The sequence below is a fragment of the Chiloscyllium plagiosum genome, unplaced genomic scaffold, assembly GCF_037043375.1.
Source record: "Chiloscyllium plagiosum isolate Xiang-an unplaced genomic scaffold, Cpla_swu_hap1 HiC_scaffold_44, whole genome shotgun sequence".
Classification (NCBI taxonomy): Eukaryota; Metazoa; Chordata; class Chondrichthyes; order Orectolobiformes; family Hemiscylliidae; genus Chiloscyllium; species Chiloscyllium plagiosum.
In genome coordinates, this window is record NW_028270182.1 from 8,072,926 (window position 1) to 8,095,439 (window position 22,514).

General features: G+C 49.0%; 1 protein-coding gene across 1 annotated transcript in view; it reads right to left on the reverse strand.

The window, feature by feature from the left end:
• Positions 1-22,514, reverse strand: part of LOC122544327 (AP-1 complex subunit sigma-1A) — a 39,293-nt gene that overhangs the window by 11,254 nt on the left and 5,525 nt on the right. The window lies entirely within an intron of this gene.

Here is a 22,514-nt window from a genome sequence, read left to right on the forward strand (position 1 = left end):
ACCCCCACAGAGAGCCTGCTAACTTTCACCTGTGTGAACAGCAAACAGATTCATATGCACAACTGAATCACGGCAGCAACAGCTTATCCCCTTTCATATCTGTAACGGTTATCACAGAAATGCTAGAGTGTGGTTACAGGCTGTTCAGCCTATCAAGTCCACGCTGCCCCTCCAAGCAGCAGCTCACCTAGACCCACCCCCACCGTATCCTTGTAACCATGAATTTCAAATGGCTAGCCCACTTAACCTGCACATCCCTGGAAACTACGGGACAATTTAGCACGGCCAATCCACCTTAACCTGCACATTCCTGGGCACTACGGGACAATTTAGCACGGCCAATCCACCCTAACCTGCACATTCCTGGGCACTACGGGACAATTTAGCACAGCCAATCCACCCTAACCTGCACACCTTTGGACTGTGAAAGGAAACCAGAGCATCCAGAAGAGGCTCACGCAGACATGACAGTCATCCGAGGCTGGAATCAAACTTGGGTCACTGGCGCTGAGGCAGCAGTGCTAACCACTGAGCCACGGTTTTTTTTAATCTTTCAAATTGAACAGGTTCTGCACCTGTCCTGGGAATGTTTGGTGAGGGCAGTGTAGAAGGAGCTTTACTTGCAGTTTGTAAAAAAAAAATAGAGGGACCTTCTTTTCCACTTAAAAGGGTTGAGCTTTTCTCTTTATCTAACCTTGTGTTCTCCCGATCGTGGGAGTGTTTGATGGGGAACAGTAAAAAAGTTGTCTTATTTCAGTTTAAGAGTAAAGAGAGCTTTTTTTGCTCAGTTTAAATGAGTAGAGGGATTTTTACTTTCAGCTATTCTGTATCTAACCCTGTGCTGTCCCCATCCTGCGAATGTTTGATGGGAGACAGTGTAGAGTGAGCTTTACTCCATATTGATCTCCGCGCTGTCCCTGTTCTGGGAGTGTTTGCAGAGGAAAACCCGGAGTAAATGTCACTAACTTCGATAAACAACAAATTCAGCAAAATTACTGAATGTAGGAGACTCACTGAAAAGCTCGCTAACACATTCAGATAGTTGAAGTGCTTCACAGAACTGAGTTTAATCTGACTGCAATGACTCATATGAGCAAAAGCAATTATTTAACAAATCCCAACATACTTCCATGCAGAGATTGGATTCCCTACAGTGTGGAAACAGGCCCTTCGGCCCAACCAGTCCACACCAACCCTCCAAAGAGTAACCCATCCAGACCAGTTTCCCTCTGACTAATGCACCTAACACTATGCGCAAATTAGCATGGCCAATTCACTTGACCTGCACATCTTTCGACTGTGGGAGGAAACCACAGCACCCAGAGGAAGCCCACGCAGACACGAGGAGAACGTGCAAACTCCACACAGACAGTTACCAGAGGCTGGAATCGAACCTGGGACCCTGGTGCTGTGAGGCAGCAGTGCTAACCAATGAGCCACCATGCCCCCGCCTGAGCTGAACAACCAGTTAATCTGCATTTTGCAATATTGCACAAGTTAGCTGCCATGCGTTACATTATGACAGCAACTGCATGTCAAAAAAAAGGGACGACGCACTGGTGACACAGAGTGCTGCAGAACTCCCTCGGATTGCGAAAGGTTCAAGCGCAATTATTTCTTGATCGTTTTGCGGGAATGAATTCAATAATAGCTCAAAAGCTAAAGATCATTCCCCCTTTTTGAATCCATGCCAAAAGAAAGGAAGGAAACATTCAGCACACAGTTTTAGGCTTGTCGCTTACTCATCCACCAGCAGAACCTGAGGAGGACACGCCTGGTTGATGTACAAAGGTCGATCCACACGGCATCAGCCCAGAGCTGTTCAAAAGCAAATACTGTTGACAGAAGAAATATTAACCTCCAGTTACAATGAGGTCAATCATTCACCCTACTTCAAAAGGGATGGATGCCCTCAAGAGGTTTTATTTTTTGCAATTCTTAACAAAAATAACTCCCATGTATTGCACCAAAGCTTCAAAAGTGGCTTCCACTCGCAAAAGTGAACACAGAAATACGCCATTCAGCCCAACTCCTCCGTGCTGGTTTTCGCTCAACGCACATGCATCTCGCCTGTCCACACTCCAATCACCCCAGCACTATCTCCTTCTACTCCTTTCCCGCTCTCATCTTGTCACCCATTGAAATGGACGGACATCATTCGCTTCTAACTGCTTTCGGCAGTAGCAAACTCCCTATTCTCAGGAAGAATCTGTTCCTGAATTGCCGATTGGATTACTCTGCGTCCATCTTATAGTGACGGCTCCAAGCTCTGCTCTTCCCCACAAGATGAAGGAGCAAAAGTAGACCATTTGGCCCATTGAGTCTGTCCTGCCATTTAAAGGTAGGATCCTGAAGAGTATTGCCAAACAAAGAGACCTTGGGAAGCAGGTTCATAGTTCCTCAAAAGTGGAGTCGCAGGTAGACAAGGTAATGAAGGTGGTGCTGCCACTTTACCACCATCTCCACTCCCTTACAAAAAGTCTTTCTGAACGCTTAAAGATCTCTTTCCCATTGTCTGCCTGCCTCCTTTCACGACTGCAAAATGTGGCCGAGGTGTGTTTTAAAGGAGGTGGATAAGTTTACCTGGCTCAAGGAGAATCAAGGGATACGGGGGATGGAGGGCAGGATTCTGGGGGATTGAGCTCAATGATTGGCCATGATCCTACTGAATTGCAAACAGAGGGGCCGAACGGCCTACTCTTGCTCTTATTTCCAGGTTTCTCCACCTAAAGGAATGGAGACTCAGCCTGTCAACCCTTTCCTAGGGAGCATACACATGCTCTTTTATGATCAGCCTTGCAAATCATTTCCACAAATCCTCCTCTTGGCAACCACATGGGGAAAAAGAAACTCATCTGGTGTGGACACTTTGGTAAGTCAACCTGCCACTGTTACCCGGCCCATGCTGACACGCAACTCCAGACCCACAGCAATAAGGTGAGTACTGAATGTCCTCACAGGATTCACAGTAAATCTAAGTTCGCCTGTTTCACCCACATTCCAAGAAAATAAATAATCAAAACCATTTGAGCCCTACCCATCTGTTTGGGTAAACAGTAAACACGAAGGGACTCAACATGAAAGGGACCACTTCTGATGTGCAGAGCCAGAGTTTGTCCCTCTACCACCATTACCCAAACTGTTTATTTCTGTACTCATGTTTTCCTACATAATAGTGCTCATCAGTCAGCACTTCTTCCCCTTTGTTCTTCCATGGGACGTGGGCAGTATTGGGAGGGTGTTGCGCCTGTCCCCAATTATCTTTGAGGCTGAGCGGCTTGCTTGGCTATCTCAGAGTCAACCACATCGCTGTGGGTCTGGAGTCACATGCAGACCAGACCGGGTAAAGACAGCAGATTTCCTTCCCTAAAATGGGCACTGGTGAACCAAATAGGTTTGCACGGCCACCATGATTGACATGAACTTGGAAACTGATGTCGTGGGATTGGAACCGCATGCCTTCAAAGTTTCAGTCTGTTCGAGGGGATTATTAACCAGTGGCTTTACCACAATTTCCCAACTATTGCTAAGCACTTTGAAGAAGCATTAGTTTCTGATCTGTAAGAGGTCTCACCACAATCTCTAACCCCATCTCAGAAATATTCTCCAGGCTTGGCAACCTCCTCCGGCCCCGAAACCCCTCCCTGTCCCTGTAAACTTCTCCAGCCTCCAACACCCCTCCCTGTAAGCTCCACTGGCCCCTGACATCCCTATCACTACAACCTCTCCAGCCCCTACACCCTTCCCTATCTTTGTAACCTCCTCCAGCCTCTACACCTCTCTCCCATCTCTGTTACATCCTCCAGCCCCTATGATCTTGTCTGATCTTTGGACTTGTCCAAATCTGGCCTCTTCAAATCATCCATATTTATACTTTCATGTTTGACAGCTGTCAAGAAGCCAAAATATTTCCTGACCATAAGATATAGGTGCAGAATTAGGCCATTTGGCCCACTGACGTTGTTCCACCAATTGATCATTGCTGACATGTTTCTCAGTCCCATTCTCCAGCCTTCTCCCCCTAACTCTTGACCCCTTTACTAAGGCAGAGTTAGGTTCTTTATTAAAGACACTCAATGACTTGGCCTCCACAGTCCTCTGTGGCAGTGAGTTCCACAGAGTCACCACCCTCTGGCTGAAGAAATTCCTCCCCTTCTCCATGCTAAAGGGTCAGTCCCTTTACTCTGAGGCTGTGCCTTCGGGTCCTAGTCTCTCCTTCTGATGGAAAGATCTTCTCCATGTCCAGTCTGTCTAGGCCCCTCAGTATTCTGGAAGTTTCAATGAGATTCCCCCCTCATCCTCCAAAACTCAATCGCTCAACCGCTCCTTATATGACAAGCCGTTTATCTCCAGGATCATCCTTGTAAACCTCCTCCCGACCTCCCCTTCAAGAGCAGCACATCCATTTTTAGATACAGGGCCCAAAAACTGCTCCCAATATTCCAAATGCCAGAGCCTTATACAGCCTCAGACCACCTCTGCTCTTGTATTCTAGCCTCTTGAAATAAATGCAAACTTGCATTTGCATTCCTAACTGCCAACTGAACCTACATGTTAACCTTAAGAGATTCCTAAACTAGGACTCCCAAATCCCTTCGCCTTCAGATTTCTGAAGTCTTTCCCTATTTAGAAAATAGCCTACATCTCTATTATGCATAACCTCACACTTTCTACATTTCCACCTGCCATTTCTAAGCCTATTCTTCTACTCTGTCCAAGTCCTTCTGCAGCCTCCCAGCTTGCTCAACATTAACTATTCCTCCACTGATTGTTATGTCAACTTCAAACTACAATGCCTTCAGATCCTTTGTCCAGATCGTTAGTGTATAACACGAATAGTTGTGGTCCCAACACAGACCCCTGCGGAATATCACTAGTATCTGGCTACCATCCTGAAAAAGACAGTTTTATCCAGATGTTTTATCTTCTGCCAGTCAGCCAATCCTCTATCCATGCCAGTACCTGATCCTTACTACCATGGGCTCTCATTTTATTTTTCAGCCTTGTGTGCGGCACCTTGTGAAAAGCCTTTTGGAAATCCATATTGATCTCTCTCACTAAGTCTCTTACTAACTTGCATGTTACTTCCTCAATAACACACACCTGATTATCAACACCATGCTCACATGGATCAGATTTACGAGAGAGGAGGAAACCAACAATCAACTCCTATTCCTGGATGTGATGATAGAAAGAACACAGAACAGTGAATGCACCACAAAAGTGTAAGGAAAGCCACACGCACCTGAACTACAACAGTAACCACCCAAACACACTTAAGAGAAGCTGTATTAGGTCCCTGTTCAAAAGGGAAAAAAAAATGAGGACAGCAGATGCTGGAGACTTTTTGTCCCTGTTCAAAAGAGCTATACTACACTGCAGCACTCCCGATCTACAAAGGAAATAAAATCTCTATAGAGTATTTGCCAATGGATATCCCCTTAACTTCATCTGCAGATACCTAACAGACAAATAATGTGACAAGGACATGCCACAACCCAACTCACTAGCCACGCTACCTTACATAAAAACACATCTTGGAACTGACAGCCAGATCTCTCTGACCACTGGGATTCATGACAGTCCACAAACAGACAGCCACACTCAGACCACAACTCACCAGAACAAAAGACCCTATACCCATCATATGCAAGACTGATGTAATTTATAAGATTCCATGCAAAGACTGCATGAAACACTATACCGGGCAAACAGTCAGACAACTAGAAATCAGCATCCACTAACACCGACTAGCCACTAATTGTCACGACCAGCTGTCCCTAATAGCCACACACACAGATGACAGGGACCACAAATTCGATCGGGACAACACAACAATCATATGACAAGACAAACCGAGGACAGCCAGAGAATTTCAGAAAGCATGGCACCCCGTGAGTGGGCGGCACGGTGGCACAGTGGTTAGCACTGCTGCCTCGCAGCGCCAGTGACCCGGGTTCAATTCCCGACTCAGGCGACTGACTGTGTGGAGTTTGCACGTTCTCCCCGTGTCTGCGTGGGTTTCCTCCGGGGGCTCCGGTTTCCTCCCACAGTCCAAAGATGTGCAAGTCAGGTGAATTGGCCATGCTAAATTGCCCGTAGTGTTAGGTAAAGGGGTAAATGTAGGGGTATGGGTGGGTTACGCTTCGGCGGGTCGGTGTGGACTTGTTGGGCCGAAGGGCCTGTTTCCACACTGTAAGTAATCTAATCTAATCATCCACAGACTCCATCAACAAGCACATAGACCTAGACTCAGTATACCGGCCACTACAACAAACAACTGGAACCGGCAACTGGAAGCTGCAGGAACAGAACCAAGTACATTCTAGAAGACACAGGACAGCAGCACTTTACAGGAGGTTCTAAAAGCACTGAAGATGTCAGCTAGACAGGGGGGTGAAACGTCTGCAAACCAACTTCCCAGCTTGGTGAACATACCCACAACTAGTACCCAAGCTACAAATCTTTACACAAACCTTGAACTCCTTAATAAAGCTAATTCAATTCAAAGAACTCTAATTGATTTGTCAGGCATGTCTTCCCCTTGATGAAGCCAAGCTGACTCAGCTCTATTTTACCATGCACTTCCAAGTATTCCGCAGTCTCTTCCTTAAGAATGGAGTCTAAAATCTTACCAACGACCAAGGCCAGGCTAAGCTGCCTATAGATTCTTGCCTTGCCTCCCTCCCTCCTTAATCAGGGGTGTTGCATTACTCATTTTCCAGTCTTCTGGGGCATTCCTTGACTCCAGTGATTCCAAAAAGATCATCACCAACACCTCCACAATCTTTCAGCTATCCCCTTCAGAACTCTGGAGTTTGGTCCATCTGGTCTGGGTGATTTCACCACCTTCAGGCCCAACAGATTCCCCAGACCTACTCCTTAGTGGTGGCACTACACTCACCTCTGCCCCCAACTCTTGAAATTCTGGTTTGCTGCTGGTGTCTTCCACTGTGAAAATTGATGCAAAGTGCCCTTCAGTTCCTCTGCCATTTCTTTCTTTCCCTATTACTACTTCTCCAGCCTCATTTTCCACTCTTGTCTCTTGCTCTTACCTTTAGTATCTCAAAGAAACTCTTTGAAATCTTCATTTACATTTCTAGCTAGCTTACTCTCCTGTCACATCTCCCTGTTTCTCTTCATTTAAGACACTCGGAAATCTACGACTTTAAACACATTGGTCACTTGTCCCAACATCTCAAGCACTTTGATGCCCTCACAGGGGTATACATCTGACCATGCTCCAGCTGTAACTTAGCCTTTTTGTTCATGGGAAATGGGTATCAGTGGTTGGGATAGTACTTATTACCCATCCCCAATTGCCCCTAGAGAAGGTGGTGGGGAGCTACCTTTTTGAACCACTTTAGTCTACAGGAGTTGGGGACACCAACAATGTTGTTAGGAAGGGAATTCCAGTGACATTGAAAGAACTGCTGATATAGTTCCAAACTAGTGTGGTGCTTGACCTGGAACTCGTAGGGGAAGGGCATCTGCTACCCTTGACTTTTTAAAGGTGGTTACTGTTGAATGGAGGGTGTTCCTTCTGAGCGCTTTCTCTGTGTTAATCAGCAGATTTTGTCCACAGTAAGATTAATAAAACACAGCTGTAGACTATTTATAAATTCACCTGACTCTGTTTTATGAAGGGCAAGGGACCCACAATTAATCAGTAACATTTAGTCACTTATTAGGGGCAGAGTCCACTAAACACAGCATGATTCTCATGTTGCAAGGCTTAATTGTAATGAGGGCTGGTGCACGGTAATAATGCAAGATGGAACGCAGTCCATTGTGAATAATCCTGTTTGTTGCTCCTGTCTGCTGGCGTTCCACAAATTGAATAAAAAGAAGCAGGGGACATTTGCATTAATAGCATCGGTACTTTCCCTGAGAGCAGAGAAAGGGAACTTCAGTCTTCGGCACAGTCACAGTCAAGAACATTGGTCTGAACAAGCGGAACCGTGGTTCTCCTGAAACCCTGCCAATTCCCACGAAACGAGAAACAGCATTTCCATTTACTTTCTTTCGTCTGCAGAGTCGGTTAATTGACGGGAAATTTTACAGAGCTGTTTGAGGTGGCTGCCTCCATAACTCAGAGGCACACCTCTCGATCGTTTTCCCCCACTTTTCTAATGCAAAAAACACACCTCTCTTGGCGTATTTTGTCGCAAAAAGAATTTGATTTTTGAAAAAACAAGATTGCAGTTTTAACCAAACATTTTGCACATCTAGCTGCTCAGACTCTGCTTTCATCAAAGTCAGAGGAATTTAAAAAGGATGAAGGGAGGCCATTTGGCCCACGTATCCAACAAGGAGCCATCCAGCCTTGCTCAATCTCCAGCTCTTGCACTTTTTTTCCTTGCGGGTTATTTCATTCCAAATGCATATCAAAGTACATGGTAAACATGAGGAGGGCTTCTGTCTTTCAGACAGCGAGTTACACAGCCCTATTTCTCTCTTATGTCCAGGGTCCATTTCTGTGGTTAAAGGCTTCCCAACAAAAAGGAATACACCCTTTATGTCTCTGGACCCCAAAACATTTTGTACATTTCAATCAAACCCACACCAAAAAAAAACCCTCTTCCTTTCCAACTTCTTCATAAATCTAAATATCTCCAGTCCTAGTGACAAACCCGCAAATCTTCTCTATACTCTCTCACGTGACCTCACCTTTTCTGTACGCAGAGAGTGGTAAGGGCGTGGAATGCCCTACCTGCTAATGCAGTCAACTCAGTCACATTAGGGAGATTTAAACATGGATGATTTTGGGATAGTGTAGAGGGACGAGCCTGAGAAGGACTTGTTCTGCGTGTATTGTTCTCTGTTTTATGTTCTATAGTACACAGCGTACATTTACATAGCAACAAAAATGGAGAACAAGCATCACAAGACTCGTCATAAAGAAGGGAAGAAGAGTTGAGGGAGAGACACGTTAAGGGATGTGTTCGAAAGTTTGGTCAGAACTGGGTTTTAAAAGGAGGGAAAAAGCAGAAGAGTTAGATAGGGAAACACCTGAGATTTTAACCCTGGAACATCAAACACTGAAAAGGAAATTACAAAAAGCAATTCTAACAAGTGTTGTGAGAGACATGGATAAGGTGAACATTTGTTACCCAACTGCACTTGAACAGAATGGTTCAATGGATCATTTCAGAGGGTAGTTAAGAGTCACTTACATTGTTGAGAGTCTGAACACCATGAGCAAAGTGAAACAGATGGAATTTTACAACAATCAATAATAGTTGCCATGGTCACAGTTACTGAGACTAGCTTTCTAGGTATTTACTAATGAACCTGCTCAGAGATGTTACGACACCCCTCTGGAGCAGTTGGGACTTGAACCCGGTCTTCTGGCTCTGGGGTTGGGACACTACACCACAAGAGCCCAAAATTAGCTTTCTATCCCAGATATCTTGATTAATCAAATTTTATCAATGAGTTGAATTTAAATTGCAACAACTTGAAATGGTAGAATTCGATCCTATGTCTCCAAGGCATTAGACTGGGCCTCCAGGTTATTAATCCAATGGCATAACCACAACACCAGTACCCCTCTGATTTACTGACCTGCCGATTATCATTTTCCTGTTCGTGTGAGCTTCTTGTGCATAATTTGGCTGCCATGTCTGCTACATGACCAATGAGGCTAGAGTGTTTGGTGGACTGTTAAGTGCTGAGGTTATGGAAGGTGACATGTAAATTGAAGTTCCTTCTTTCTTTTACCCACAACATTTTCATAAATTCTCTCATATATAAATTACATCAACACATACAAAAAAAACTAGCATGTTGCAATATAGCAGAAGCTGCAGAACATCAGTCAGGCTTGGGTTGAGAAGTGGCAAGTACCATTTTCTCCACTCAAGTGCAATCACCATCTCAGGCCACTTGGCCTGTCATACCCAACAAGGTGGCATCCAACAGACCGACTGTCTGTGTGGAGTTTGCACATTCTCCCTGCATTTGGGTGGGTGTCCTCTGGCGCTCCTTTCATAATTCAAAGATGTGCAGGTTAGGGTGGATTGGCCATGGTAAATTGTCCACAGTGTCCAAGGATACGCAGGCTAGGTGGATTAGCCATCGGAAATGCGGGGTTACTGGGATGGGGTGAGTCTAGGTGGAATGCTCTTCGGAGGGTTAGTGTGGACTCGATGGGCCAAATGGCCTGCTTCCACACTAAGGATTAGCGAGTTTTGAGAAGATTTGTAGTTCACGTTGAGGCTCTGGATGTTGGTTTGCTCGCTGAGCTGGAAGGTTCATTTTCAGATGTTTTGCCACCATACTAGGTAACATCAGCAGTGAGTTCCCGGTGAAGCCTTTACCAGAGGCTCACTGATGATATTATGGTGGCATAATGTCTGAAAACAAACCTTCCAGCTCAGCGAGCAAACTTACATCCAGGACTGTAAAGATTCTATGAAACTTGGTGAATTGCAATACAGAATTGCTTGTGTCAAACAAGTATCAGCAGTAAGTGATTGACAGAGCTAAACAATTCCACATTCAACCAGTCAGATCTAACCTTTCTAGGCCATTGGTGGACAATTAAACAACCTAATGATGGGGGAGCCCACCACATCAGTGCAAAAGATGAGACTAAAGCCTTTGGAGCAGTCTTCAGCCAGAAATGCTGAGTGGATGATCCATGTCAGCCTCCTCCAGCATCACAGATACCAGTCTTAAACCAATTCAATTCACTCCACATGATAGGAAGAAACAATTGAAGGCACTGAATACTGCAAAGTCTATGGGCCCTGAGGATATTCCAGCGATAGTACTGAGAATTGAGGTCCTGAAATCTCGACACCCCTAGCTAAGTTACAACAGTTGTTATAACATTGAAATCTACTCAGTAATTGGGTAAGTCACTCAGATGTCCAGTACACAAACAAGCAGAACAAATCCAACCTGGCCAATTACCACCATTCTCTGGGTAGAAGGATTCTTAACTTCCCTATCAATTTTATTAGTCTTTATTCTATATTGGTGTGTCTCAGGTTTGGACCCTCCCATAACGTTCCTTTGTCAGCCTTCATCTGGGGATATTTATAGTCCCGGAACTAAATATTTCATCTTCGTGTACCCTGGGGATTCCTCAATCTCTATTCCATCCCTAGTTGGAGTAGTGCTGCTTTAGGAATTACTGAACAATCTCTCCCAGTCTTCTGTTTCAAAAGAACAAAGTCTTGCCCTCCCATTCTCCTGGGAATTAGAGCAATTAAAATTTGCCATCATTAGTGCAATCTTATTGCCCAACAGGCAAGTGACACAGAGTAAACTCCGTTCCCAATTTGTGACAACCACCGCTATTGAGATCCCAAACTGTTCACTCCTTACAGCGAGAGATCACTAATGAAATTCACTCTGTGCCAATCGACCTTGTTCTGCACTGGGACTCAGAAGCCAGCACTATCCAGTCCAATTCTTGAGCACAGTAGCCAGCACACAGCACAGCAGGTAGCACACTCATGTCTTGGTCAGACAGTCCTGGCTTCAAGTCTCATTCTAGAAACCTGCGCACAAACTCTAGACTGGCCTCAAGTGAAAGCAAAAATTCCCACAGCACTATTTTGAAGAGGAACAGTAGAGCTGAGGAATGTTCATCCTTCAAACAACATCACTCAAAACAGACGGTATGGTTTTTCAGACATTGCTGTTTGTGGGTCAATGCTGCATATAAATTAGCTGTCATGTTTCTGCAAAAGTGACAAGACTTCCAAAGTACTTCACTGGCTGTTAGGGGTTTTGGAATGCTCCAACCTTGTGAAAGTCTCTATAAGAATGAAATATTTTAAATATTCTATCTAAATAACAGTGTTTGTGAAGACTTGGAATTATATAGTCATACAGCACAGAAACAGACCCTTCACTCCAACTCGCCCATACTGACCAGATATCCTAAATTAATCCAGTCCCACTTGCAAGCACTTGGCCCATATTCCTCTAAACCCTTCCTATTTATATACTCATCCGGATGCCTTTTAAGTATTAGAATTGTACCTGCCTCCACCACTTCCTCTTGCTAGCACAGGCTGGTTGAGCAATGTCTGTACTTTGCCCTTCACAAAGACCCAAAGGAACACAGGGCTTTATTCAACTGGCCATTCGGTGGTAAACACAAACAATTGCCCAATTGTAAAAATTAAGAAGTGTTAATTTGCATGAGCAAAGAGAGATGGGAATCGAGCAGAACCAAGGCTACTCTTCTTGAGAGACGCGGTGCTCACGTCTGAACATTTATTGTCTGACCCCATTGCAGACGCCTCAAGGCATCAGTTCTAAGTAGGACAGAGGAACTATTTCTGGTGCATGTCTCACTAGTTCAAGTCCAGTTTAATTTATTGTTACCTCCAGTTATAACTTCTAGGAGGGTTTCAATTCACAGATGGTGTCCATCAAGCAACAGTCCAATTTATCCCTCTGTGACCTAGAAGATAAACATACTGTTGTGTGCAAAACACAGCTGAATAGCCCATAGCAAACAGAAACCCCAAACGGTGTATATAGGTCTCACAACTTGCTTGATTGCCTGGGGACTTCGTGGAGAATTATATACACATTCTCCAGGGGAGGGAATGTTTGGTTCAAGGTGGGGGGGCTGGGGTTAGGACTTGCAGGTTTGAAGGATTTTCTCCCCTGCAAATGTCCTGCTTGAATGATACCTCCTAATCTTGCAGATGCATGATAAAGCCAAGCACAGATTACATTAGAATGGTTTTGGTACAAAAGGAGCTGTAGGTTATTATTAAACTGGAGAGGGAACAGTAAAGATTTACCAGGATGTTGCCAAGAATGGAGGGTTTGAGTTAGAAGAGGCTGGGACTTTTTTCACTGGAGCATAGGGGTTAGAGGGGTGACCTTACAGAGGCTTATAAAATCATAAGAGGCATAGATAGGGTGAATAGCCAAGGTCTTTTTCCCAGGGGACGGGAGTCCAAATTTAGAGGGACATAGGTTTAGGGTGAGAGGGGAAAGATATAAAAGTAACCTAAGGAGCAACGTGTTCACACATAGGGTGGTGTGTGTATGGAATGAGCTGCCAGAGAAAGTTGTGGAGGCTGATAAAATTACAAGATATAAAAGACAACTGGATGGGTATATGAATAGGAAGGGTTTAGAGGGATATTGGCCAAATGCTGGCAACTGGGACTAGATACCTGGTCAGCATGGACGAGTTGGACTGATGGATTTGCTTCCCTGCTGTACAATTCTCTGACTGTTTTTTTTTAAAATACATTTTTATTGGAATAATAGATTTTTTAATATTACAAAACAATACAATTCAAAACAATAAAAAAAACAAAAGTAAAAAACTCAACCTACTCTCATGTACCAATGTATAAACATATATAGAAACAACTCTCTGACTCTAATCTTCACTTCAGATGCTCTTTTGATGCTTATAAAAATAAATCAAATTGCTCATTAAAGCAATGGAGGGCCAAAGGTGGGGCAGTAGGAAACAGCAGGCAGTATCCAGCTCCAACAATGACATTGGAAATCAGAGGACAACAGCAAATGGGATGAAGGGAGGTCTGGGAACTTGCACATAACATAAATGGATAGATTGGGTGAAGCTGACAGGAACCGTCAAGAGAGAGGAGAACAAACAAGACTGAGAATGGAACGGAAGGAAGAGCTGATGGGAGCGAAATGGGAAAGGGGGCGGGAGGCAGCTTGCACAGAGCATAAACGCAGCCTTACGACAGATGGGCCGAACAGCCTGTTTATGCTCTTGCAGACTTGAAGCAAACACAGGAGGAGCCTTTGTGCTTAATTCAATTATCTAGTAATTATTTTAATTTTTCAAGGGTAATTACTATAATAAAGGTACTGCTGGCATTTTGGCGGTTGCAAACTGCTTAACTGTCGTTCTGCAGTGCGTGGGCTGAAAAGATGTGAAGTTAGCTGAGTCGAGGGGTAAATAGTTGGAAAGTTGAGAGTCAAACTGCATGGAAACAGACCCTTCAGTCCAACTCGTCCATACTGACCATAATCCCAAACTAAATTTGTCCCACAAGACTGCACTTGGCCCATATCCGTCCAAATACTTCATATTCATGTACTTATCCAAAATGTCTCTTAAACGTTGCAACTGTACCTGCATCCACCACTTTGTCTGGCAATTCATTCCACACACAAACTACTCGGTATGAAAAAATTACCCCTCATCTTTTTCAAATCTTTCTCCTCTCATCTTAAAAATCTGCCTCCTAGTGTTGAACTCCCCTACCCTAGGGAAAAGATACCTGTCAATCACCTTATCTAACGTCCCTCATGATTTTATAAACCTTATTAAAGTTTATAACCTCAACCTCCCACTCTCCAGTGAAAAACGGCCCAGCCTATTTTTATATCTCAAACCTTCCATTCCAAACAACATTCTGGTAAATCTTTTCTGAACCCTCTCCAGATTAATAATACCCATCCTATAACAGGGTGACCAGAACAGGACACAGAAATGCAGAAGAGGCCTCACCAACATCCTGTAGAACCTTAACCTAACATCCTAACTCCTATACTAAAGGTCTGAGCAATGAAGGCAAGCATCACCCTAACTACCTTGTCCACCTGTGATGCAAATTTCAAAGAATTATGTGCCAGAACATTAAAGTAGTCTAGAACAGGACCATTCAGCACCTTGAACCTCTTCCGGCTGATTTTCTACCTCAGTGTGATCTGCCCAAACTATCCCCAAAACCCTCAATATCTATAAAAAAACTATTCTTCTTCCTTGAACGCATCCAATGACCGAGTTTTCACAGCTCACTGGGATAAGAAATACTAGAAATGCCACTCAGTGAAAACATCTCTCCTCATCCCAGCCCTAATTGTTTCATAGGAACATAGAAATTAGGAGCAGGAATAGGCAATTCAGTCCTTTGAGCCCACTCTGCCATTTAACTTGATTGTGGCTAGTTTTATCCTGGTCTCAACTCCACTTTCCTGCCTGCTCCCCATAGCTCCTTATACACTTTTCATCACAAACATACTTATTTCTTTCTTGAATCTGTTAATTGATTCTGCTTCCACTACACTCTGGGCAGTGAGTTCCACAGATTCACAACCCTCTGAGAAGTCGTTTCTCCTGATCTCAGTTTTGAACCTATCTCCTTTCACACTATATCTATGACCTCTTGTTCGAGACGGTCCCACAAGGGGGCGGATTTGTTCAACATCCACCTGATCAATCCCTTTTAGCATTTAATATACCTCCGTCAGATCCCCCCTCATTCTCCTGAACTCCAGCGAGTACCAGCCTAAGATGTTCCACCAGTCCTCATGTCATTAGGCCAAAACCAAGTGTGGTCTCAACAAGGGCTTATGTAATCATAACAGCAATTGTTTCACATTCCCCACCCCGTTCACATGTTACCTTCAGGAGTGAGGCTTTCAAGTCCCGATGGTTTTATTAATTGAATGTAAATTTAGGGATGGCATGGTGCCTCAGTAATTAGTACTGCTGTCTCACAATTTCACCCCCAGTCAATCGTCTGTGTGGAGTTTGCATGTTCTCCCGGTGTCTGCATGGGTTCCTTTGGGTGCTTCAGTTTCCTCCCACAGTTCAAAGATGTGCAGGTTAGGGTGGACGTCCATGTTAAATTTCCCATTGCGTCCAGTAATGTGCAGGCTGGGTGGATTAGGCATGGAAATTGGGGGGAGGCGAGTCAGTGCTGATTTGATGGGCTGAATGGCCTGCTTCCACACTGCAGGGATTCTATGATGAAATTCCACCAGCTGCCATGGTGGAACTCGAACCAATGATCCCAAAACGTTAGCCTGAACTTTTCTAGTGACCTCACCACGAAGCCACCCACTCCCCACAATCTATGTAATTCAGGTGTCATTGGGCAAGAAGCAATATCTGTTGTCCGTCCCCAGTTGCCCTGGAGAGGTTTGTGGGGATTAACATTTCTGAACCACAGCAGCCCAGGTGGGGTAGCACACCCACAGAGCTGTTAGGGAAAGGTTGACCCAACAGTCTTGAGAGAAGGTTTTTTAAGAATCTTTCTCATGCAATCGTGAATAGGATAGGAAAAATCAACGAGAAGTGAATTGTTTGGAACATAACATGGAGCAACCCCTGGAGCCTGTCCACCCATTTAACATGATCAGAGTGGATCTCATCAAGGTTTGATATTGATTAGATTATTGTCACATGTACCTAAGAACAGTGAAAAGTTTTGTTTTTGCATACAGTACAGGCAGATCATACCATACAAAGTGCATTCGCGTAGTAGAACAGAGCGAGGAATACAATGTTATGGCTGCAGAGAAGGTGCACAAAAAGTGAGATCAACATTAATTTCAAATTTGAGAAGTCTGATTCAGAAGCCTGATAACAGCAGGGAAAAAGCTGTTCTTGATTCTGTTGGTCCAAGTATTTAAGCTTTAGTATCTTCTCCCCGATAGAGGTTGGGAGAGATTATAACTGGGGTGACAGGAATCTTTGATGATGTTGGTTGCCTTCCTGAGGCATCTCAGCCACAACTCCACTTTCCTGCCCATTCCCCATAACCCTTCAACCCCCTTTACTAAATTAAAAATCTACCTTCTCCTTAAATTGCGTGCTGGCATCCACCGCAGTCTGGGGGAGTGAATTTCACAGATTCACGACCCTTTGAGAGAAGTATTTCCTCATCATTTCTGTTCTGAATCTGCTTCCCCTCATCCCAAAACCACAACCTCTTGTTCTAGATTGCCTCACATCTGTGGTCAATGGCAGTTAGGTCAACAGTAAGGGGGCAAAGGTATAAAACTGCATGCAACAGAATTCAGGACAGGGTAGGAGACACTTTCTATTTTTAAGTGGGCTCTTGCTGTGCATCACTTTCTGTATCCCCAACAATACTACAAAAGTACTTGGATTTAAGAAGTAGGCTATTATACCACAATATTGAATGCATGTTTTCGAAGGGAAAATAGCTGGAGAGAGACATGTTTGGACAGAGGATTAGGGAGGCTGCAGATTATAACTGATGAGAGTTCACATTAACAATCAAGAACAGGTTGGGTAGGTAGTCAAAGGCAGCAGGGAAGTAAACGGATATGGGCACAGGGTGGGGACGAGGGATTAGGTTACTGCTGAAATAGGATAAACACAGACAAACTGCAAGCGTGTATTAGTCAAGCCCAAAATGACCTGATTATATCTGATTAACTTTAACCTTGATAGTGCATAGGTGCCAAAGTCAACCACAAATTGACACAGGTCCTAGGGTCGAACAAACACAATGAATGCTGGAGAAACTCAGCAGGGTCTGGCAGCAAGAAAAAGAGTATGAACATGAGTGTCCAGCGTGGTTTTGAAATGGAAATGTTTTAATTATTTACATCACAACCCCACCCACCTCCTGAGTGGAGCGGGGAGGGTGGGAAGGGGGCAGGTGGAGCAGGTATGGAAGGGAGGAAAGGGGTGGGGACAGGGGTGGGGATTGGTTTGGGGGGCAGGAGTGGAAAATTGGGGGAAAGGGAGGAGTGCAGCATGAGGAATGGGGCATATCCCACAATCCAAGGTGGCAGTGGGGGGTGAAGATGAGGATGGTGGTGGAGTTCGGGGGGGTTTATTACGATGGTGGAGGAGTTGAGGGGGTTGTTACGACAGTGGTGGTTGGGGGGGTGATTATGAGGGTAGTGAGGGGTGGGATGGGAGATGTGCATGGTGGGGGGTTGGGAGAGATAGGGTGTTGGTGGGAGAGGAAGAGATGAGTGTGGTGTTGGTGGGGGAGGGAGAAGGAGATGAGGATCGTGGTCAGGGAGAGGGAGATAAGCGTGGTGGTGGGTTGGGAGATGAGCATGGTGGTGGGTTGGGAGATGAGCATGGTGGTCAGGGAGAGGGAGATGAGGGTGCTGGTAGAGGGTGAGAGGGAGAGGGAGATGAGGGTGGAAGATGAGGTGGTGGTGTGGGAGATGCAGATGGTGGGGGTGTTGGGAAGGGAGATGAAGATGGTGGGGGTGTTGGGAAGGGAGATGAGGATGATGGTGGGGGGGAATTGAAAATGAAGGTGTGGTGGTGGGGTTGCGAGGATGAGGCTGGTGCTGGTGTGGGTGGGGATGAGGATAGTGGTGGGGTGAGGATGAGGGTGGAGCTGGTGCAGGTCAGGATGGGGAGTGCGGTGTTGAAGACAAGGGTAGAGGTGGTAGGGGTGAAGGTAAGTGGGGAAGGTGGAAGGGGTAAAAAAGAAGGATGGGGGGGTCAAGATGAGGGGAGTGGTGGTAGGGGTGAAGGCAAAGATGAGCGTGTGTGGGGGGTTGAAGGCGAGGGTGTGCGCGTGTGTAGGGGGGGGCTGAAGGCAAGGATGTGTGTGTCTGTGTGGTTGAAGGCGAGGGTGTGTGTCTGTCTGTGGGGTTGAAGGCGAGGGTGTGCGCGTGTGTAGGGGGGGGCTGAAGGCAAGGATGTGTGTGTGTGTGGTTGAAGGCGAGGGTGGGTGTGTGTGTGTGGGGCTGAAGGCGAGGATGCGTGTGTGTGTGTGTGTGTGGGGTTGAAGGCGAGGATGCGTGTGTGTGTGTGTGGGGTTGAAGGCGAGGGTGTGTGTGTGTGGGGTTGAAGGCGAGGGTGTGTGTGTGTGTGGGGTTGAAGGCGAGGGTGTGTGTGTGTGTGTGGGGTTGAAGGCGAGGGTGTGTGTGTGTGTGTGTGTGTGTGTGTGGGGTTGAAGGCGAGGGTGTGTGTGTGTGTGGGGTTGAAGGCGAGGGTGTGTGTGTGTGTGGGGTTGAAGGCGAGGGTGTGTGTGTGTGTGTGTGTGTGTGTGTGGGGGGGGTTGAAGGCGAGGGTGTGTGTGGGGTTGAAGGCGAGGGTGGGTGTGTGTGTGTGTGTGTGTGTGTGTGTGTGTGTGTGTGTGGTTGAGTGTGGTTGAAGGCGAGGGTGGGTGTGTGTGTGGTTAAAGGCGAGGGTGGGTGTGTGTGTGTGTGGTTGAAGGCGAGGGTGGGTGTGTGTGTGTGGTTGAAGGCGAGGGTGGGTGTGTGTGTGTGTGTGTGTGGTTGAAGGCGAGGGTGGGTGTGTGTGTGTGTGTGTGGTTGAAGGCGAGGGTGGGTGTGTGTGTGTGTGTGTGGTTGAAGGCGAGGGTGGGTGTGTGTGTGTGTGGTTGAAGGCGAGGGTGGGTGTGTGTGTGTGGGGCTGAAGGCGAGGATGCGTGTGTGTGTGTGTGGGGTTGAAGGCGAGGGTGTGTGTGTGTGTGTGTGTGGGGTTGAAGGCGAGGGTGTGTGTGTGTGTGGGGTTGAAGGCGAGGATGCGTGTGTGTGTGTGTGGGGTTGAAGGCGAGGGTGTGTGTGTGTGTGTGTGTGGGGTTGAAGGCGAGGGTGTGTGTGTGTGTGGGGTTGAAGGCGAGGGTGTGTGTGTGTGTGTGGGGTTGAAGGCGAGGGTGTGTGTGTGTGTGTGGGGTTGAAGGCGAGGGTGTGTGTGTGTGTGTGTGTGTGTGTGTGTGTGTGTGTGTGTGTGGGGTTGAAGGCGAGGGTGTGTGTGTGTGTGGGGTTGAAGGCGAGGGTGTGTGTGTGTGTGTGGGGTTGAAGGCGAGGGTGTGTGTGTGTGTGTGTGTGTGTGTGTGTGTGTGTGGGGGGGGTTGAAGGCGAGGGTGTGTGTGGGGTTGAAGGCGAGGGTGGGTGTGTGTGTGTGTGTGTGTGTGTGTGTGGTTGAGTGTGGTTGAAGGCGAGGGTGGGTGTGTGTGTGGTTAAAGGCGAGGGTGGGTGTGTGTGTGTGTGTGGTTGAAGGCGAGGGTGGGTGTGTGTGTGTGTGGTTGAAGGCGAGGGTGGGTGTGTGTGTGTGTGTGTGGTTGAAGGCGAGGGTGGGTGTGTGTGTGTGTGTGTGGTTGAAGGCGAGGGTGGGTGTGTGTGTGTGTGTGTGGTTGAAGGCGAGGGTGGGTGTGTGTGTGTGTGTGGTTGAAGGCGAGGGTGGGTGTGTGTGTGTGTGGTTGAAGGCGAGGGTGGGTGTGTGTGTGTGTGGTTGAAGGCGAGGGTGGGTGTGTGTGTGTGTGGTTGAAGGCGAGGGTGGGTGTGTGTGTGTGTGGTTGAAGGCGAGGGTGGGTGTGTGTGGGGGGGGTTGAAGGCGAGGATGCGTGTGTGTGTGAGGGGTTGAACGCGAGGGTGCGTGTGCACGTGTGTGGTGGGGGGTGAAGGCGAGGGTGCGTGTGTGGTGGGGGGCTGAACACGAGGGTGTGTGTGCGCGTGTGCGGTCAGGGTTGAAGGCGAGGGTGCGTGCGCGGTGGGGGTTGAAGGCGAGGGTGCGTGCGCGGTGGGGGTTGAAGGCGAGGGTGCGTGTGCGGTGGGGGTTGAAGGCGAGGGTGCGTGTGTGTGTGTGTGGTTGAAGGCGAGGGTGCGTGTGTGTGTGTGTGTGGTTGAAGGCGAGGGTGTGTGTGTGTGTGGGGTTGAAGGCGAGGGTGTGTGTGTGTGCGTGTGCGGTGGGGGATGAAGGCGAGGGTGCGTGTGCGGTGGGGGATGAAGGCGAGGGTGCGTGTGCGGTGGGGGATGAAGGCGAGGGTGCGTGTGCGGTGGGGGATGAAGGCGAGGGTGCGTGTGCGGTGGGGGATGAAGGCGAGGGTGCGTGTGCGGTGGGGGATGAAGGCGAGGGTGCGTGTGCGGTGGGGGATGAAGGCGAGGGTGCGTGTGCGGTGGGGGATGAAGGCGAGGGTGCGTGTGCGGTGGGGGATGAAGGCGAGGGTGCGTGTGCGGTGGGGGATGAAGGCGAGGGTGCGTGTGCGGTGGGGGATGAAGGCGAGGGTGCGTGTGCGGTGGGGGATGAAGGCGAGGGTGCGTGTGCGGTGGGGGATGAAGGCGAGGGTGCGTGTGCGGTGGGGGATGAAGGCGAGGGTGCGTGTGCGGTGGGGGATGAAGGCGAGGGTGCGTGTGCGGTGGGGGATGAAGGCGAGGGTGCGTGTGCGGTGGGGGATGAAGGCGAGGGTGCGTGTGCGGTGGGGGATGAAGGCGAGGGTGCGTGTGCGGTGGGGGATGAAGGCGAGGGTGCGTGTGCGGTGGGGGATGAAGGCGAGGGTGCGTGTGCGGTGGGGGATGAAGGCGAGGGTGCGTGTGCGGTGGGGGATGAAGGCGAGGGTGCGTGTGCGGTGGGGGATGAAGGCGAGGGTGCGTGTGCGGTGGGGGATGAAGGCGAGGGTGCGTGTGCGGTGGGGGATGAAGGCGAGGGTGCGTGTGCGGTGGGGGATGAAGGCGAGGGTGCGTGTGCGGTGGGGGATGAAGGCGAGGGTGCGTGTGCGGTGGGGGATGAAGGCGAGGGTGTCTGTGTGTGTGTGTGTGTGTGTGTGGGGGGGGGTTTGAAGGCGAGGGTGCGTGTGCGCGCGTGGTGGGGGTTGAAGGCGAGGGCGCGTGTGTGCGCGTGGTGGGGGTTGAAGGCGAGGGCGCGTGTGTGCGCATGGTGGGGGTTGAGACGAGGGCGCGTGTGTGCGCGTGGTGGGGGTTGAAGGCGAGGGCGCGTGTGCGCATGGTGGGGGTTGAAGGCGAGGGCGTGTGTGTGCGCATGGTGGGGGTTGAGACGAGGGCGCGTGTGCGCGCGTGGTGGGGGTTGAAGGCGAGGGCGCGTGTGCGCGTGGTGGGGGTTGAAGGCGAGGGCGAGTGTGTGCGCGTGGTGGGGGTTGAGACGAGGGCGCGTGTGTGCACTCGCGCGTGGTGGGGGTTGAGGCGAGGGCGCGTGTGTGCGTGTGCGCTCGCGCGTGGTGGGGGTTGAAGGCGAGGGCGCGTCTGTGCGCGTGGTGGGGGTTGAAGGCGAGGGCGCGTGTGCGTGTGTGGTGGGGGCTGAGGCAAGGGCGCGTGTGCGCGCGCGTGGTGGGGGTTGAGGCAAGGGCGCGTGTGCGCACGTGGCGGGGGTTGAAGGCGAGGGTGCATGTGTGTGTGCGCGCTCGCGCGTGGTGGGGGTTGAAGGCGAGGGCGCGTGTGTGCGGGTGGTGGGGGTTGAGGCGAGGGCGCGTGTGTGCGCGTGGTGGGGGTTGAGGCAAGGGCGCGTGTGTGCGCGTGGTGGGGGTTGAGGCAAGGGCGCGTGTGTGCGCGTGCGCTCGCGCGTGGTGGGGTTGAGGCGAGGGCGTGTGTGTGCGCGTGGTGGGGGTTGAGACGAGGGCGCGTGTGCGCGCGCGTGCGCTCGCGCGTGGTGGGGGTTGAGGCGAGGGCGCGTGTGTGCGTGTGCGCTCGCGCGTGGTGGGGGTTGAAGGCGAGGGCGCGTGTGCGCGCGTGGTGGGGGTTGAAGGCGCGGGCGCGTGTGCGCGCGTGGTGGGGGTTGAAGGCGAGGGCGCGTGTGCGCGCGTGGTGGGGGTTGAAGGCGCGGGCGCGTGTGCGCGCGTGGTGGGGGTTGAAGGCGAGGGCGCGTGTGCGCGCGTGGTGGGGGTTGAAGGCGAGGGCGCGTGTGCGCGCGTGGTGGGGGTTGAAGGCGAGGGCGCGTGTGCGCGCGTGGTGGGGGTTGAAGGCGAGGGCGCGTGTGCGCGCGTGGTGGGGGTTGAAGGCGAGGGCGCGTGTGCGCGCGTGGTGGGGGTTGAAGGCGAGGGCGCGTGTGCGCGCGTGGTGGGGGTTGAAGGCGAGGGCGC